The sequence below is a fragment of the Eschrichtius robustus genome, chromosome 5, assembly GCF_028021215.1.
Source record: "Eschrichtius robustus isolate mEscRob2 chromosome 5, mEscRob2.pri, whole genome shotgun sequence".
Classification (NCBI taxonomy): domain Eukaryota; kingdom Metazoa; phylum Chordata; class Mammalia; order Artiodactyla; family Eschrichtiidae; genus Eschrichtius; species Eschrichtius robustus.
This window is the reverse complement of record NC_090828.1, coordinates 78,872,172-78,893,105: the sequence shown is the minus strand read 5'-3', so window position 1 is coordinate 78,893,105 and position 20,934 is coordinate 78,872,172.

Sequence of the window (20,934 nt, the reverse complement as noted above, 5' to 3'; positions counted from 1 at the left end):
CTCAGGTATGTTCTTCCAACTCTGCCAGTCCGTATTTGGTGAATAACCCTTTTTATTCCAAAACAGGGACAGTGCTTCCCCAGTCAAGACATGATGAAACTTGACCCTAGTTATTGGTCTAGAAACACTGAAGAGGGTTGTGGGAAATCTTTTTTTCTTTTTCTCCCTCGCAAAAGATTAATGAACATGACCTCCTCCCAATACTTCAGTGAATAAGGATTGAGGTCAGCAGGGAAAGCAGTGGTTTGGTTCTTTCTGGATCAAAAGGGAAATCTTGAGAAGGGTAAGTAGCATTTTGGAAGGCATCTTCCTCAGATGAGGCTTCTCCATGGTCTTCAGGCAAAGGGAGGTCACTATCCTCTAGCAGGGGCAAACACACCACTTCTGTCAGTCCAGAGGATTGAGGTGAATCTATCAGCTCAAAGTTCTCAAGAGTATCCTCCCAGATATCCCCATCATCCTAGGTCTCAGGGTTTCATTCTTTCCCCTGCAGAGTCCTGACTTTACATTATGCTATGGGTTATGAATTCAACCTTCTTTTAAATTCTGCTACTCTCACAATCAGGTCCTGAGTCTGATTTTTTTTTTAATTGTAATCCGTCCCTCTGGCCATAGCAAATAAAGCTAGCTAGCTTTCTCTCTCCCTCTCTCTCTCTCTCCTTCTCTCATTTTTCTCTTTGTATTTCAGTTTGGATAATTTCTCTATGTGTCTTTAGGATGAGTCGTATGTTATTTTTCATTAATTTCCAAAGCATTCAGTTTGAGTGTTTTTTAAATAAACTTTTTATTTTAGATTTACAAGAAAGTTACAAAGATAGTACAGAGAGGTCTCATTTACCCCTCCCCCCTTTCTCCCGCTGTTAACATCTTACATTTCCATGGTATATTTGTCAAAACTAAGAAACTAACATTAGTTCATTGCTATTAACTAAACCACAGATTTATTTGGATTTTACCAATGTTTACATTAATGGCCTCCTTTTTTTTTTCCAGGATCCAATCCAGGTGTGCCAGGTGTCCCCAAGCTTACCCCCAGGTTCAATGATTCACTGGGACTCATAGAACTCAGCATATAGTCATCCTCATGACTATATTTTATTACACCTGAAGGATACAAAACAAAATCAGCAAAGGGAAAAGGCACATAGGGTAAAGTCTGGAGGTGCGAGCTTCTAAGAGTTCTCTCTCAAGAAAGGCACACAGGACATGCTTAAATCCTCCAACGAGTCGTACAACAATGTTGTCTACCAGGTAAGCTCATTGCAAATTCAATGCCCAGGGTTTTTACCGGGGGCTAGTCACACAGGCACCCTCTACCTAACATGCACCCATGTTTCCAGACTCTCAGAAGGAAAGCAGGTGTTCAGCATAAACCACATTGTTTGTACAGTTTAGGCACCATGAGCCATTCTTATCAGGGAAATTGTGGGAACTCTCTCAAAATCTAAGTTCCCAGATGCCAGTCAAGGGCTAACTTTGCAAGCAGGCCTTTCCTTTTTTTAATTTATTTTTTATTGAAGTATAGTTGAATTACAATGTCATGTTAATTACTGCTATACAGCAAAGTGACTCAGTTATACATATATATACATTCTTTTTCATATTCTTTTCCACTATGGTTTATCACATGATATTGAATATAGTTCCCTGTGCTATAAAGTAGGACCTAGTTGTTTATTCATTCTATATATACCAGTTTGCGTCTGCTAATCCCAAACTCCCAATCCAACCCTCTCCCACCGCCCCCCCGCATGGCAACCACCAGTCTATTCTCTATGTCCCTGATTCTGTTTCTGTTTCATAGATAGATTCATTTGTGTTGTATCTTATTTTATTTTATTTTTTAATTTTTTTTTAAATTAATTAATTTATTTATTTTTTATTTTTGGCTGTGTTGGGTCTTCGTTTCTGTGCGAGGGCTTTCTCTAGTTGTGGCAAGCGGGGGCCACTCTTCATCGCGGTGCGCGGGCCTCTCACTATCACGGCTTCTTTTGTTGCGGAGCACAGGCTCCAGACGCGCAGGCTCAGTAGTTGTGGCTCACGGGCCTAGTTGCTCCCTGGCATGTGGGATCTTCCCAGACCAGGGCTCGAACCCGTGTTCCCTGCATTGGCAGGCAGATTCTCAACCACTGCGCCACCAGGGAAGCCCTGTGTTGTATTTTAGATTCCACATGTAAGTGATATCATATGGTATTTGTCTTTCTCTTTCTGACTTACTTCACTTAGCATGATCATTTCTGATTGCTTTTTTTAATTTAACTATAATTGATTTACAGTACTGTGTTAGTTTCAGGTGTACAGCTTCAGATTCTTTTCCATTATAGATTATGACAAGCTATTGAATATGGTTACCTGTGCTATACAGTAAATCCTTGTTGATTTACTTTATATATAGTGGTGTGGCAAGCAGGCCTTTCTAAGGATAGTGGTCTCAGGCCTGCTATGTTAACCCTTTTCTGCATACCAGAGTATCACAGTTCATTAGGTTGTCATGTCTCCCTAGTCTCCTCTGGTTTGTGACAGTTTCTCAGTCTTTCCTTGTTTTTCATGACCTTTACAGTCTTGAGGAGTGCTGACCAGATATGCTGTAGATTGTCTCTGAATCTAAGTTTGTCTGATGTCTTTCTCATGCTTAGATGGGTGTTGTGGGATTTTGGAAAGTATATCACAGAGGTAGAGTGTCCTCATCACATTATTGTAAGGAGTACATGCTATCTGGTGATGGTAACTTTTAGCACTTAGTAAATGTAGCATTTGCCAAGTTCCTCCACTTAAAAGTTAATATTTTTCCCTTTCCCTACTCTGTTCTTAGGAAGCAGGTCACTGAGTCTAGCCCACCCTCAAGGGGAAGGGAGGGCATTAAGCTTCACCTTCTGTAGAGGGGAATACCTAAGTATATTATTGGAATTTTTCTATATGGAAAATTTGTCTCTTTTCTCCTATTTACCCATTTATTAAATTGTTTATAGCAGTATGAACTCATGTATATTTATCTTATACTTTGAGTTGTAACCCAATAATACTTTTTTATTTTTTTTTTTTTTTTGCTCTTTTCTTGTTTGCTTTTGCTCAAAGTGTTCCATCTTTGTTCACTGGGAGTTCTTTCAGTTGACTTCTATGTCCCTTTGATGTGTTACCTTTTTTTTAGCATTTCTTTACTTTCCTGGTACTATAAGGTGCTCTAGGCTCATCTTGTATATTCTCTGCTGCATTCTTAGAATCAACCGTTTCTCAAAGGCACCCTGGTTCTGACGTTCTCTTTAAAGGCTGCCATAGATGATTCCTAGGCTTCATGATGCCTTGAGTAGAGAACTGGCTAACCTGAGCTTGTTATTTCCTTCCTGAAGCACATTAACAGTAATTAACAACAGCCATCCAATTCCACCGTCTTTATAACTGTCTTCGCCTGTCTCAAATGCTAGAGCTATTATAGAAGCCAGTGCCTGCCCTTCTACCTGTACCCAACCCCAATTTACCGTGATCTTAGTAATTGTGATGCTACGGAAATAGTTCTCAACATTTGGCATCAGAACCACCTGGAGGGCTTGTTAAAAACACAGATTGCTGGACCCCACTGCAGAGTTTCTGATTTAGTAAATCTTGTGTGGAGCACAACATAAACCCTACCCAGGTAAACATAAAACTTCACACAAAAGGCCTGTTCTCCTCAGTTCCTTTTACCCAGTATATCATGTCTGGCTTTTAACCAAAACTCACAAAGCATACTAAAGGACAAAAACGAAAACAAAACAGTTTGAAGAGCAAGCATCAGAAGTAGATTCAGACATGGCAGGGATGTTAGACATTTCTTCAACCTGGCTTAATTTCTGCCAGGTTGGTCAGGCTCTGGTGAAACCCTAGTTAGTTAGGCTCTGGTAAAACCCTAGTTGGTTGGAATCTAGGGTTTTACCAGATTCTAAAATAATAATTTCTCTTGAGGTCAGGCCTCCTTAAAAAGAATAGAATGCTCTGAGCTTATTTCAGAATGGCTACTTTCCTCCTCCCCTTGCCAGAAGCACAAGGGGATTTTCTCTGATCTTCCTTGTGGGAACCTGATAGGGCTCCTAGAGGTAAAACTTACAATAATGGGGGAGCCTCCCTGTTACTGGGTCCTCATGAAGTGTTTAACTCTCAGACTTGTCCACAGCGAGCCTCCAGCAGTTCATCAATCACAGTTCAGGTTTCCCTACCCCAGCACTTGTTCCAGCAGAGGCTTCTGCTCTAGTAAGTTGTGATTCTCTATATCTGCCTGTCTGTCTCTCCAACTTTGGGGGCAGCAGTTTGCCCTGTGACCTCATCTCTGAGGGAGCTAAAAAGAGTTGTTGATTTTCAGGTCAGCTTTTTTTTCTTATTGTGTGGACCAGAGTGACAACTCCTAAGCTTCTTGGATTCTAGACCAGAAACCAGAAGTTGGCTCTCTTTTTCTCTCTCTTTTCTATCATAGGCATTACAGTGTTTTGGACCTATATACTAGAAACCTTAGAATAAGCTCTAACTCTGCTTCTATTTTTCCAGTTTTTAAAAACCTAATTGTTTCACTTCTTTCTTCAAACTTTCTTTTTGCTGTCCACCCACCCCCTCTCTTTGGCATCGCCTCTATTGTATCCCAGGCTCTCTTTTCCTCCACGCCTTCCAATTCTTCCCTTTGAGAAAGGGTACCCGGTAGAAGGGGCTGGGATCTACTTCATGCGCTGTTAACCGAGTCATGAACCCATAAGGCTATGTCTCTCCCAGAGAGGGAGCCTTTTTCTTTTAAAGACATCATATGGGCTAGCCTATCCCTGCCCACAAAACAACTTAATTATCCTGAAACACCACCTTTATGGTTTTGTTCCCTCAAGAACCTACTGGATTTTGCCTGCCACAGAAAGTTCAATCTGGGCTGTCACTGTCTCTGGTAAATAACTCATTTTTCCCTACCCAATAACCTTATTCTCCATGGCTTAAAGCATCAGTTTTTGAAGTCAGGTGAAATTTCAAATCACAGCCTTGCCACTGACTATGTGACTTTGGGAAAATACTTAAGTTCTAGGAACCTCAGTTTTCTTATTTTTAAGTATAACTTCATAAGTTTGCTATGAAGATTAAACGGGATCATGAGAGCTTTTCATATAGTATGTGCTCGGTAGCACTTACAGCATTTACAAAAGGAAGTTTTGCAATGATAGATGTGTTTTCTATTTGCACTGTTCAATATAGTAGCCACTAGGCATCTGTGCCTATTGATCACTTGAAATGTGTCTGAATTTTCAATTTTATTTCATTTTAATTAATTTAAACTTAAATAGCCACATGTACCTAGTGGCTAGCATTTAAGATGGAGCTAGCACTAGTAAACATTGTGAAAATCAGTTGAAGGAAATAGAAGTGTCTTTTGTCTGTATTACTTGTGTCTCACGATACTTCTCTTTCCAAAAATGCGTGCTTTCTTCTTTCATCTATCTTCATCTTTTACCTCTTTTCATTTTTCACATCTGTAAATTTAAGACCCAATTCAACACCCATCTTCTCAAGAAGCATTCCTCAGTTGGTCCCAATTCACGTCTTTCACTTCTCTGAAACTTTTGTTGAACAGATGGTCAACATTGCACTACTTAGCACTTAATATTCCTCTGACCTATCTTGTGCAATAGTTGTAACTCCCCAAGAGCACAATATAAGGATCTGTGTGGTTTTTGATTCTGTGCCCCTCCAAGGCAAATAGCCCATTACTTAAAATATGTAAACACTGCATTGTGGACTGAATGTTTGTGTCTCCCCCAAATTCATATGTTGAAATCTAGTTGCCAATGTGATGATATTTCAAGGTGGGGCCACTGGCAGGTAGTTAGGTCATGAGAGTGTGGCCCTCACTAATGAGATTAGTGACCTTATAAGAAGAGGCCAGAGAGTCTAGCACACTCTCTTTCTGCCATGTGAGTGTACAATAAGTCAGCAGTCTACAACCCAGAAGAAGATCCTCCCCAGAACCTGACCATGCTGGCACCCAGATCTCAGACTTCCAGCCTCCTGAACTGTGAGAAATAAGTTTCTGTTGTTTGTAAGCCACCCACTCTCTGATACTTTGTTTTAGCAGCATGAACTAAGACACACTGAGTAACCCTATGTTTGATTTATTACTTGTCCTTTACCTCTCTGATTCAATCTTCTCACCTTCCAATTCCCACTACCAATTTGGCTGAAAGAAGTGCCCAAGTATCCAATAAAATACTTACTTATCTTTTTCTATTCTACCTTTATGTTACTTTATTCTCCCCACTCCTGCAAAATGAATAAAAGCATATTTTCAGGTACGTTACATTTTTCCCATTTAATTTAGTTAAACATTGGGTGCCTACTATTTACAAAATATTAGTGGTAGGGGCAAGAGTTGATGATGGGGGCTTCCCTGGTGGCACAGTGGTTAAGAATCTGCCTGCCAATGCAGGAGACACGGGTTCGACCCTGGTCCGGGAAGATCCCACATTCCACGGAGCAACTAAGCCCATGCACCACAACTACCAAACCTGCGCTCTAGAGCCCATGAGGCACAACTACTGAAGCCCACATGCCTACAGCCCATGCTCTGCAACAAGAGAAGCCACCACAATGAGAAGCCCGTGCACAGCAACAAAGATCCAATGCAGCCAAAAAACAAACAAACAAACAAATAAATTAAAAAAAAAAAAAAGAGTTGACGATGGGGGCATGAAAGTGATATAACTGCTCTCGAATGAGTTATATTTAGAAGAGGAGAGTGATTTATGAAAATGATTGATTAATGGAAGAGAATACATAGGAAAAAGGGAATTATCAACTGTTGATGGAATATAGACCAATGGTATTTTGGTATGTAGCTATTTAAAATATTTTAGTTGCCTAGTTGAGGGTAGTTAGCCTAACAAATTTTGGTGTTTGGGATGCTTCCAATTGTAATTAAGAAATTTTATCTTGAACTAAACTCTCACAAATTGGATAGGTTGAATCCTTAGCAAAATAAAGAGAAACTATGTATGGACAGTATAGAAAAAAATCATTTTGAAAATCAGCTTATGAAAAAGATAACATGGTCCACTATACTGTAGATAAATAAATAAATAAACATAAATAAATTTTAAAAATAAAAATTTGTCACTAGAAAAAAATTTATTAAGCTTAAAAAAAGAAAAAGATAACCTGGAAAAGTAAGGGATAAACAAATGATAATAACATTAAAAATCATGTTAAAAGGGTTGGAGAAGAAAAACAGAGGTACAAATTCAGGAAATTCTGTGTGTGCACATGTGTGTATGTTTTTTTAAGAAAAATACTAAGAGGAGGTTTATCTTAAAAGCCCATGGCAAACATTTAGAGAAGAGCTAACACCTATCCTTCTCAAACTGTTCCAAAATATAGCAGAGGGAGAAACACTCCCAAACTCATTCTACGAGGCCACCATCACCCTGATACCAAAACCAGATAAAGATGACACAAAAAAGGAAAACTACAGGCCAATATCACTGATGAACGTAGATGCAAAAGTCCTCAACAAAATACTAGCAAACGGAATCCAGCAGCACATTAAATGGATCATACACCATGATCAAGTGGGGTTTATCGCAGGAATGCAAGGATTCTTCAATATATGCAAATCAATCAATGTGATACACCATATTAACAAATTGAAGAAGAAAAACCATATGATCATCTCAATAGATGCAGAAAAAGCTTTTGACAAAATTCAACACCCATTTATGATAAAAACGCTCCAGAAAGTAGGCATAGAGGGAACATACCTCAACATAATAAAGGCCATATATGACAAATCCACAGCCAACGTCGTTCTCAATGGTCAACAACTGAAACCATTTCCACTAAGGTCAGGAACAAGACAAGGTTGCCCACTCTCACCACTATTGTTCAACGTAGTTTTGGAAGCTTTAGCCAGAGCAATCAGAGAAGAAAAAGAAATAAAAGGAATACAAATTGGAAAAGAAGAAGTAAAACTGTCACTGTTTGCAGATGACATGATACTATACATAAAGAACCCTAAAGATGCTACCAGAAAACTACTAGAGCTAATCAATGAATGTGGTAAAGTAGCAGGATACAAAATTAATGCACAGAAATCTCTTGCATTCCTATACACTAATGATGAAAAATCTAAAAGAGAAATTAAGGAAACACTCCCATTTACCACTGCAACAAAAAGAATAAAATACCTAGGAATAAACCTACCAAAGGAGACAAAAGACCTGTATGCAGAAAACTATAAAACACTGATGAAAGAAATTAAAAATGATACAAACAGATGGAGAGATATACCATGTTCTTGGATTGGAAGCATCAACCTTGTGAAAATGACTATACTACCCAAAGCAATCTACAGATTCGTTGCAATCCCTATCAAACTACCAATGGCATTTTTCACAGAACTAGAACAAAAAATTTCACAATTTGTATGGAAACACAAGTGACCCCGAATAACCAAAGCAATCTTGAGAAAGAAAAACAGAGCTGGAGGTATCAGGCTCCCAGACTTCAGACTATACTACAAACCTACAGTAATCAAGACAGTATGGTACTGGCACAAAAACAGAAATATAGATCAATGGAACAGGATAGCAAGCCCAGAGATAGACTCACGCACGTATCGTCACCTTACCTTTGATAAAGGAGGCAAGAATATACAATGGAGAAAAGACAGCCACTTCAATAAGTGGTGCTGGGAAAACTGGACAGCTACATGTAAAAGATGAAATTAGAATACTCCCTAACACCATACACAAAAATAAACTCAAAATGGATTAAAGACCTAAATGTAAGGCCAGACACTATAAAACTCTTAGAGGAAAACATTGGCAGAACACTCTATGACATAAATCACAGAAAGATCCTTTTTGACCCACCTCCTAGAGAAATGGAAATAAAAACAAAAATAAACAAATGGGACCTAATGAAACTTCAAAGCTTTTGCACAGCAAAGGAAACCATAAGCAAGATGAAAAGACAACCCTCAGAATGGGAGAAAATATTTGCAAACGAAGCAACTGACAAAGGATTAATCTCCAAAATATACAAACAGCTCATGCAGCTCAATATCAAAAAAACAAACAACCCAATCCAAAAATGGGCAGAAAACCTAAATAGACATTTCTCCAAAGAAGATAAACAGGTTGCCAACAAACACATGAAAGGATGCCCAACATTACTAATCATTAGAGAAATGCAAAGCAAAACTACAGTGAGGTATCACCTCACACCAGTCAGAATGGCCATCATCAAAAAATCTACAAACAATAAATGCTGGAGAGGGTGTGGAGAAAAGGGAACCCTCTTGCACTGTTGGTGGGAATGTAAATTGATACAGCCACTATGGAGAACAGTATGGAGGTTCCTTAAAAAACTAAAAATAGAACTACCATATGACCCAGCAATCCCACTACTGGGCATATACCCTGAGAAAACCATAATTCAAAAAGAGTCATGTACCACAATGTTCATTGCAGCACTATTTACAATAGCCAGGACATGGAAGCAACCTAAGTGTCCATCAACAGATGAATGGATAAAGAAGATGTGGCACATATCTACAATGGAATATTACTCAACCATAAAAAGAAACAAAATTGAGTTATTTGTAGTGAGGTGGATGGACCTAGAGTCCATCATACAGAGTGAAGTTAAGTCAAAAAGAGAAAAACAAATACCGTATGCTAACACATATATATGGAATCTAAAAAAAAAAAATGGTTCTGAGGAACTTAGGGGCAGGACAGGAATAAAGACGCAGATGTAGAGAATAGACTTGAGGACACGGAGAGGGAGAAAGGTAAGCTGGGACGAAGTGAGAGAGTGGCATTGACATATATACACTACCAAATGTAAAATAGATAGCTAGTGGGAAGCAACTGCATAGCACAGGGAGATCAGCTGGGTGCTTTGTGACCACCTAGTGGGGTGGGATAGGGAGGGTGGGAGGGAGACGCAAGAGGGAGGGGATATATGTATACGTATAGCTGATTCACTTTGTTATACAGCAGAAACTAACACAACAATGTAAAGCAGTTATACTCCAATAAAGATGTTAAGAAATAAGTAAATAAAATTTAAAAAGCAAAAAAAAAAAAAAAAGCCATGGCCGCAAAGACCTAGCTCACAGGACTCTCAGCAGGATTGGTTGATTCTATTCAGTAATATTGTTTATTGAAAATACAATTGAAGAGTCTATAATGTAATTACACCAAAAATTAGCTTTTTACTTCATAACTAACTTAAAACTGGAAAATTATTTCTTTCTCCTTTTATCATCTTTATTACCATGCCCTGCACAGTAGGTGGCGGCATTGTTTCACTTCCTATCAACAGAATGGCCTTAACTGCAAAATACAGAAGCAAAAATTGAAACAAATTGCAGGAGCCCAATTTGGCCAATTTAAAACATTGCCCTTTCTATCTACCTTAAAAAATTATATGAATAATACCTCATTATAGTATACCAAATTTGTGTATTTCCTACATTGAGGTTTTTTTTTTTTTTTTTTTAAAGATGTGACATTTCAAGTTTTGTGGGTTTTTAAAAAATTTTTATTTATTTATTTATTTATTTTTGGCTGTGTTGGGTTTTCGTTTCTGTGCGAGGGCTTTCTCTAGTTGTGGCAAGCGGGGGCCACTCTTCATCGCGGTGCGCGGGCCTCTCACTATCGCGGCCTCTCTTGTTGCAGAGCACAGGCTCCAGACGCGCAGGCTCAGTAGTTGTGGCTCACGGGCCTAGTTGCTCAGCGGCATGTGGGATCTTCCCAGACCAGGGCTCGAACCCGTGTCCCCTGCATTGGCAGGCAGATTCTCAACCAGTGTGCCACCAGGGAAGCCCCCCTACATTGAGTTTAATAAAAAGTATGTAACAAATTAACTCCTCTTTAGTTTTTTTTTTTTTTTTTAATTTTATTATTTATTTATTTATTTATTTTTGGCTGTGTTGAGTCTTCGTTTCTATGCGAGGGCTTTCTTTAGTTGTGGCGAGTGGGGGCCACTCTTCATCGCGGTGCGTGGGCCTCTCACTATCTCGGCCTCTCGTTGCGGAGCACAGGCTCCAGACGCACAGGCTCAGTAATTGTGGCTCACGGACCCAGTTGCTCTGCGGCATGTGGGATCCTCCCAGACCAGGGCTCGAACCTGTGTCCCCTGCATTGGCAGGCAGTTTCTCAACCACTGCGCCACCAGGGAAGCCCTCCTCTTTAGTTTTAATGTAAAGATAGTATTTATTTATACTTAATTTCATTTGTGCTGGTCATTCAGCAATGTTTATTATGCCTACAATGACCAGCACTCCGTGAAGCTCTGCAGAGGTACGGTCAGAAGAGCTGTTATCTGGGCTGGGCACTAAAGACAGGTAAAATCTCAGCATGCATTTGAGGTTTAAAACGTCACTTTCAGGCAATATACAGACACAATTTATGCATGCTATGGAGTAGATGGGTTTTTTTTTTTATATTGGAGTATAATTGATTTACAAGGTTGTGTTAGTTTCAGGTGTACAGCAAAGTGAATCAGTTATACATACACATATATCCACTCTTTTTTTAGAAAGATTCTTTTCCCATATAGGCCATTTACAGAGTATTGAGTAGAGTTCCCTGTGCTATACAGTAGATTCTTATTAGTTATCTATTTTATATATAGTAGTGTGTATATGTCAATCCCATTCTCCCAATTTATCCCTCCCCCCCTTACCCACTGGTAACCATAAGTTCGCTTTCTACGTCTGTGACTCTACTTCTGTTTTGTAAATAAGTTCATTTGTACCCTTTTTTTAGATTTCACATATAAGCGATATCATATGATATTTGTCTTTCTCTGTCTGATGTACTTCATTCAGTATGTGGAGTAGCCGTTTTTAGTTATTCTAAAATTTACCTCTTTTAGCTTTAAAGGGTGCAGCCTAATTTTAGTATTCAGAATTTATTCTGAATTTATTATTTTTATATCCCCCTAAGATCCTATATTTTTAAATCTTTCTTTTTCTAAAATAAGAGATATTTTTAAAAAAATAACTGTCTTTGTCTCTTGTCCCAAACGGGTTCCCTTTTTTGATCCTTTCCATAATCACTGTAGTGTTACTTAAAGTGAAACATTCCAAGTAGAGATATACCAGGTAGGATTATATTTTCATTTTTGGTTTCCAATAATTTCTTGAGGATCTTGAGCGTGAACCAACAGCTTTAGGAAGCAAACTTCAAAATTCTAAGATCCCTTTCTTGGTCATAATTAATACACGCCTTTTAACCTAGCATGCAGCAGCTTAGGTCGCTTTTTCCCAAATGTCTTATTTTATTCTCACTTTAGTCAAAGTTATCTATTCTTTCTATTCAAGGGAAATTGTCAATTCAAGAACATTTCAAAGATTTATGTAAAGAACAAGAAGTCACGTTTGTTGCAGGGAGTCACCATATTGTCCACAAGTATATTCACATTTTTAATAAGATATTTTATAGATCTCAGATTAAGCATAGAGACAGATGTCCTAAAAAAAACTTCGTTTGCACCAAAAAAAAAGTTGTATGTAATATAAAATAGCTCTTTAATGTGTTAAGAGCTACAACTTAGTATTCATTGTATTACCTGCACCTGGCTCAGCAGACGTGCAAACAACTGTTGGCTGAACAAATGCACCTGAACAGTCTCAGTGTCCTGAACCGCTCGATTCCACCCACAGGCAGGGCCTCAGATGTCCTACTGGAATCCCCGTGGCTATCATTAAGCCCCTTGAGGAATCTTTCTTGGCGTTTCCCTCCTGCTTTCTCTTGTGAACCCGCTTGTTGCACTCAGTGTCTCTGATTCCAACATGTGCCTCATTCCCAGCATCCTCCTCTCTGCTGTGTCCCTTCTAACTGTCCCTTCAGTTAGCAACAAGCAAATTCAACACTCGTATCAGTTCAATTCTCTCCCAGGCTTACTCCAGCTTTGCTGTCAGTTCTGTGTTTCAGATCTTCCTGGACATCAAATTCTGTTACCCTCACATATTAAACCAGCCCTGGCTCATCAAGCCCCCCAACTTAATCTGGGAGGGAAATTCAGGGCAAATGTGTAAACGCAGGTGTGAATTAGCACATTTTAAACAATGTAGATTATTTCAGTAGCTGAAGTCATTGGACTAGAAATAAAAAGGAATTCTATAAAGATGATGGGCCCAATTTAAGAAAAAATAAGGGAAGAAGTTGTAATTATCATAGGGTCAATATAACAAAGGAGGGCACATCCAAGCTTACTGTAGGTCTCCCTCCTAGAGATACCAGTGCAATCCTATAGGAGAAGATCAGGGGCAAGAATTGAAGAGTTTTTTGAGGAGGGAGGGGAACATTTTACTATTTCTATTTATCACTCTACTAGGCTAAATTGCTTTATTCAACAAATTGAATAATAAATTTAAACATTATTGGATGCTAAAGTAGAAGTGCCATAAATAGCAAGTGACATTGTTGAGCTTACATGACAAGCAAATGTAGTGGTGGATGACCCTCCACTGTGTAAGGTATTTAAGATTTTTAAATGGAGAAGACATTCAGAAATAATGCAGAAAACATCTACTTACTTTTTTATAAAACCATACTCTAAAAGCTGTGGAAATATGTTTTATGGTTCTAGTTATATGGCACTTCACGAATATAATGACTCTCGAAAATATCCAGAAAGGAATCACCAGAGTGATAAACTATATGAGGTCTACTATCTGAAAACCAGCCAAATGAGTAAGGCTATAATTTAAGAAAGATAGACGTTAAGAAGGAATATGGTCAGAGTTCATAAACTGTAGTTCATATGTACATGGCATTATTTTTCAAAAACGCTGTCATGCAATACTTCATTTGCTTATAAAAATTTAGTAAAAATTAAGCATTATAATCTTCATTTAAAAAATAAACAGCACGGGGACTTCCGTAGTGGCTCAGTGGTTAAGGATCCGCCTGCCAATGCAGGGGATACGGGTTCGAGCCCTGGTCCGGGAAGATCCCATGTGCCGCGGAGCAACTAAGCCCGTGTGCCACAACTACTGAGCCTGTGCTCTAGAGCCCGCGAGCCAGAAATACTGAGCCCGCATGCCACAACTACTGAAGCCCATGCACCTAGAGGCTACGCTCAACAAGAAGAGAAGCCACTGTAATGAGAAGCCCGCTCACTGCCAGGAAGAGTAGCCCCCGGTCGCTACAACTAGAGAAAGCCCGCGTGCAGCAACAAAGACCCAACGCAGCCATAAATAAATAAATAAATAAATATTTAAAATTAAAAAAATAAAAATAAACAGCATGTAAAACCATGAAGGAATTGATAAAGTGATAATATACCTCTTAGCTAAATATTAATGTATTGTAAGTGGGTAAGATTTCTTTGTAGTTTATAAGAGGTACATTTAATGAGCATAATTTGACAAAATACACGTAATACAGTGGACAATAAACTTGAGACACTTTTTAAAAAAATTTAGGCTGGTAAAGTCCTCAAAGTTAAGTGGTTCCAAAGAAGATTAAGATCAATTTGTAGATTATATATCCATAATGAGTTGTTAGGAGAAAATAGAGGACAGTGTTCTTCCAAAAACATCCCCATGGTCTAAGATTAAAACCTTAGGTGCTGAAAACTAACATCACACAAAAATCAAGTAAATTGCTCTATTCTTCTTAATACTCTGTATGGGAGTCTTAATCTACTACCAAATTACTATTTTAGGACTAACCTTTAGTCATAAGATTAACATCTTCCATATTCCACTTAATATGAAATAACCTTTGCTTCCCAAATTCATTAGCACATTAGCAGAATCTAGGCATATCACTTACTAGAGAAATGTCAAAAGGAAACCCTAAGTGTAACAAATGAATGACTGTACCACTTTAACACTCAACACGTGTTCCCTATTCTTGCCCCCATTAGAAAATAAAATGTTCATGATCTTTGTATTCATAAAAGGATCTAGAGGTTTAAACAAAGACAAATGAAAAATACATCTCTTTCTTTAGCTAGTCTCTAAATACCTTTAATTTTTTTTTTTGGCTTATTGACTATACCTTTAAGATAGGCTTATAGTCTATCTGTAAGTATAAATCAGGTTGTGATATTGAGTTAGAGCTAAAGAAAGGAAAATATAGTTCCTAGATACTCCACCATAATGCTTGTGCTGCGAACACAAGCACTCCTTTGATATTCAAACCAATCAATCCCTCGTCCATACCCACTTCAGCCTACTTTCATCAGGTTCCTGCAGGACAGGACACTATCCCCCTCCCCTAAATCACCCCAGGGCCAGGTACCGGACAACAAGAGACCACACCTGTAGCCCAGAGCCCACAGAAGTTATTCAAACCATCCAATCAATCGTAAATTTGCTCAGGTGCTTACCCTGCCTCATCCATTGCTTTCCATGAAAACCACAATAAAACCTTTTGCCCATGCTTTCCCCGCGCTTGTCTTGCCTCCTGACTGACCGTGGTGCTTCCTGTGGCCCTCCATGGCATGGCGTGCCCCCTCCTCTTGGGAACTGTAAGTAACAAACTATCTTTTCTTTCTTTTTTTTTTTTAAACTATTCCTTTTTTTTTTTTTTTTAATTTATTTCTTTATTTATTTTTGGGTGTGTTGGGTCTTCGTTTCTGTGCGAGGGCTTTCTCCAGTTGCGGCAAGCGGGGGCCACGCTTCATCGCGGTGCGCGGGCCTCTCACTATCGTGGCCTCTCTTGTTGCGGAGCACAGGCTCCAGACGCGCAGGCTCAGCAATTGTGGCTCACGGGCCTAGTTGCTCCGCGGCATGTGGGATCTTCCCAGACCAGGGCTCGAACCAGTGTCCCCTGCACTGGCAGGCGGACTCTCAACCACTGCGCCACCAGGGAAACCCACAAACTATCTTTTCAATGGCAGTCGTCTCCTGATCTGTTGGACCCACTCTACCAGAATAAAAACCAAAATCCTGGGTATGTTTTAAAAACAAGAGATGCAGAATGAAAAGGGCTTATGTAGAACTTGGTCTCAGAGTGCAGTTTGAGGAACTCTGGGTTGCCTGAGACCCTTCAGGGAGTCTGAGATATTAGAATCATGAACAGTAAAAGATCTTCTAAGAGTGCAAAAGCCCAATGGATTTTAATGTAACCAAGTATGAAAAGACTGTGGATATGGTTTCAGATTCCTCACTGTAGCTAATCTTTGAGAAACTACCACTGGTTGAATATTAGTATTGTATCATAGAGGAATATCTACAATTATCTGTAAAGCTTTTAAAATACTTCTCCCTTTTCCAACTACATATCTGCATGAGGCCAGATTTTCTTCATATACTTGAACCAAAGCAACATATTGAATGCAGAAACAGAGATCAGAATGCAGCTCTCCTCTATTAAACCAGATACTAAAGAGATTTGCAACAATGAAAAAGTGATATTCTTTTCAAAAAATTTGTTTAATTTGGAAAATACATTTATTTTCATAAAACTGTTATTAATAACATGTAATGTGCTTATTATTGTTATTTTTAATGAATCAGTAAGTAAATCTTTTCAATGTTCCTCAGTTTTAATTTCAAATATGGTAAATATCGATAGATAACCTACTGTTAAGAAGGAAAGGGGGTCATGAGATCAAATTTTGAGAACCACTCGTGTAAAAGAACAGAGATAGATGAAACTGGAGAGACAGTGAAGAGCCAAGCTGTGAAGCAACTTGAATTGCAGGCTAAAATGGGTATTTTTATCATGAAGGTAATGGAGTTTTGAGCAGAGAGATAATATGATGAAAGGAACTTTTTAAGAAGAGAACTCATATATATGCTTGTGTGTGTAGGACAGTTTGAAAAAGGTGTGTATCTGTTTAGTGTGTTTTGGTGGAGGGGGAGGCAGTGTCTGAGGCAAAGAAGCCAGGCAGGAAGCTGATGGAAAATCCTAGACACAAGGTAGCCAAGGTCTTAATGAGGAGTATAGTGAGGGAATGCAAATAATAGCTAGTGTTGCTAAAATGTATTGAGTGCTTACTCTATGCCAGGCACTGCGGAAAATACTTGGTGTCGGTTATCTCGTTATCTCCTCACAGTCTTCTAATGGTTAACTTTATAAATTACATTTTAAAGATGAGAATACTGAGGCACAAAGAGGCTACTGTAAGATGGCAAATAAGAGATGAAGGTGAGGTTTGAACACGGGCAGTCTGACTGCAGAGTTGAATAGCAGAGTCAGCGTAGCATAGAGAAAGAAGCCTTTCAGGCATTGGGCGAGGGTGGCAGATGCTTTGGTTCCTCCCTGATCTCTTTACTGGGCAGCATACGCGTCCCCAGCTAACGTGAATATTGGCTGCTCCTGGCTCACAGCTGCACCCTTTGGGGGAGGGTTACCCTTGGCTGACAGGAGATGACTAGGAGGCCTGGGAGGCTGGCGGTGGTGGCTCCTGGCCCTCAGTCGCTGTGCAGGTGTGCGGAAGGCCTCTGTGGCACTTGCCTACCCCTGTGAGAATGCTACACGTAGGGGCAGGAAAGGCTGAGGCTAGACCTCTTCTGAACTACACGTTTGTCTGACTTCTTCCCCTGCCCTCTCCTGCTACCCTCCCTTCCTTATAGTGTCTCAGGAAAGCATTCTCCCAATCAACCAATTGAATGAATCCCAGTCTCAGGCTCTGCTTCTCAGAACCTGGCTGAGACACTGAGGAAATTTGTTTTAAAATAACTTTTGGAACCTATAATGGAAAATAATCTTAAAAAAAAAATATATATATATATATATATATAACTTTAAAAATAAACTAGTCTTTGAATTAAAAGAAATACCTTTTGGAATTCCATTCTTTTTGTGGGCCTCAGACTTCAGAGCAGTCTCTGAGATGGATCTATAATGTGGTCCCTCATTAACTTGACTTCTTTTTTTATATATATCCAGACAACTTGAGAAACTCATTAAGACTTGAGACACATTCATTGCATATCACACCCCATTAGAACCTTTTGCTTTTTTTCTAATCAAGCTACTCTGGGCACTCTGCTCTTCCCTTAGCAGGACAGGAACCTCTATGTTTATTCATCTTTATATCCCACCAGCAGCTAACATGGTGTTCTGTACTTAGGAGATATACAGTGAATGTATTAGATAAAAAGAAAAAAATTCTCAGAATTTGTTACATCATTTTACTGGCACCCTTATGTTGAAATATATCCTCCTGAGTATCTAATGTAGTTGTTTTCTTTCGTGTGCGTGAGACTCATCTGGGGGAGCTTGACACAAACGCAAATCGAAGGGTCCCATCGCCCCTATCCTCCCTACTTGTGATTTTCATTCTCTAGGGCTAAAATAAGGTTAGGAATTTGCATTTCTAGCAACACCACAGGAGATTTTAATGCAGGAGGTTATTGGGCCATATTTTGAGAAACACTCCTTTAGAATACTTAAACATGACATGAAGCTACCTGTTAAAAAAAAAAAACCACCACCAACAAGATTTCAGATCTAAAGGGCACAACCTTCTTTACAATCATGAACATTATCTCTTACCCATAGCTATCATTACAAGATGTACAGGCCAATTTGAGGATCTTGGAACATTTTCAGACTTGCCAAGTTTTACTGAGATGACTTCGTTCGTAAACATGGGAACAATGAAAAAAAAATAATGTTTCTGACAAGTTAGGTATTTAAATATATGTCCAACATCCTATACAGTCTATCATTAGATGCCTTCTAACATGCTATTAGTACTCCTAGGGGCCATGGTTATCCTACCATACATTAACCACAGTGATTTGTACAGCCTTCAGGCAATTTGCCCTTCCATCCTTCAAAAAAAAATACACCAATGAATGCTTTTGAAGGGTCTCTGAGGTAAATGACCTTTGCCACCTAGAAAGCGCTATTAAAGTGATGTCTACTCTGGGAAATTGTTGCTGAAACATTATAAATCCATCAGTGACCAGGATGACCATGAAAAAAGCCAGAGTTTCTGGGCTGTCTCAGAGGAATTCAGTTCTCCATACTGAAAGTCAGTGATTTACAATAAACCATGCTGTGAGGGACATCTGAAAGGATTATGATAGAATCATCCCCAGTTTATTCACAGTCATTCTTGCCTTTAGGAACAAGCCTAAAAAGACAGTGACTAGGTTGGCCAGCTGTGGCATTGCTACAACAGTGGGCAAAAGCACTTTTACCCCCTCATCAATAAATGTGTAGTGGTGTGCCAGGGCATATTTAGCATTTCTTCTTAAAACATGACTTGGTAACTTAAGATATGGAAAAGTTTCTCTCCTGGCACCAAGGAATAAACTCCTAACTGACTGAAACTCCCACCAAATAACAAAATATAGAAACTAACTACCTGAGAGCTCTGCAGAGTGAACAAAAAGCAGCAAGTTTGGAGAGAAATTAAAATTTGGAAAAGATGACCAGCCTGGGGTAAATTTCCTGCTTTTTTATAGCTTGGCTCCAGGGGTAACTACAGATGAAGCATGCTGTGAGCAGCTAGACTCTCACAGAAAGTCAACCATCTTTCTGTCCTGAGCAGCCGGGGGATAGAACCCCAAGTAAGAAGGGCTTCCAGAAAGTGAGACAAAAATCCCAGAAAAGAGAGAGCCTAAGAAGGGGACCCCAAATTCCTGTGTATAAACTCTGCCCAAGGCCGGCCTCTGAACAACACCTACATATGGCAGACTGCAAGCAGTTCCCCTAAAATAGAAGATCTGAACTGAGATTTGAGCTTCCAGCCACTCTAGGCAAGGAAGAGCTGCTTGCAGTTTAAGTCTAACCAATTAGTATCCTGCTATAACAAAACGTCAATACTCTCTGGAGAAATATGAAAGAATCCACAGTCCTGAATCCCACAGCACAACAGTGACAATATCCAGGATACAATCCAAATTTTCTTGACATTTGAAGAATTAAAGAAATGTAAGAGAAAAGATAATCAAAGAAGGATGATCCCAGATGACCCAGATGTTGGAAATACCAGAGACTTTGAAGCAGCTATTGTAACTATGCTCAGTGAGGTAAAGGAAGATATCATTGGAATGAAATGATAACAAATCTCAGCAGAGAAATAGAAACTATAAATATAGATAAAATAGAAATTCTAGAACTCAAGAATTCAATATGTGAAATAAAAATGTCACTGGGTCAACTTAAAGCAGAATGGAAATGACAGGGGAAAGAGTGAGAGAACTTGGAGACAGATCAATGGAAATTATTCAGTCTGAAGAACAGAGAGAAAAAAGAGTTAAAAATAAAAAGAACAGGAATAATATCAAGCAGTCTAACATGTGTAATTCATAAATAAAAGTTGAAAAAATTAAAGGGAGAAATAGACAATTCCACAATTATAGTTGAAGATTTTAACACAATTACCGTTTGAGAGATCTTTCAGAAATTGATAAAACTGGAAAAAAAATCAGCAAAGACATACTGATTATGAGCATTGTTAACCACTGTGACCTAATTGGTAGTGTTGAATGTTTATATTTGAAAAGAAGAAAAGTCTGAAATCACCAAAGAAGCTAGGGAAAAAAAAAAAATTAAGTAGAAGGAAAGAAAAACTTAAAAAACAGTGTGAGAAAGAAAATTTACAAGTCAATACTATTCATGAATTGAAATGCAAAAACCCTAAGACTATTAAAAAATCAAATCCAGCTAAAAAAAGATAATACAGCCTCACAAAATTGGGTTTAACTTCAGGAATACAAGGTTAAATTTACCACTTTAACAATTTAATGGAGAAAAATCATATGATTATCTTCATAAATGCAAAAAATGCATTTGATAAAACATTTTTTTTGTGATAAAACTCTTAGAAAACTAGAAACAGAACTTTCTAAATTTGACGAAGGGTGTGCATAAAATAAAACATCAAATTTTTATTTGTGGAACAGTGAAAGCTTGCTCTTCACATCAGACAAATGGCAGCGATAGCCACAATAACTATTTCATTCAATAGTGTACTGGGTATCCTAGACAACACAGATGGGCATAA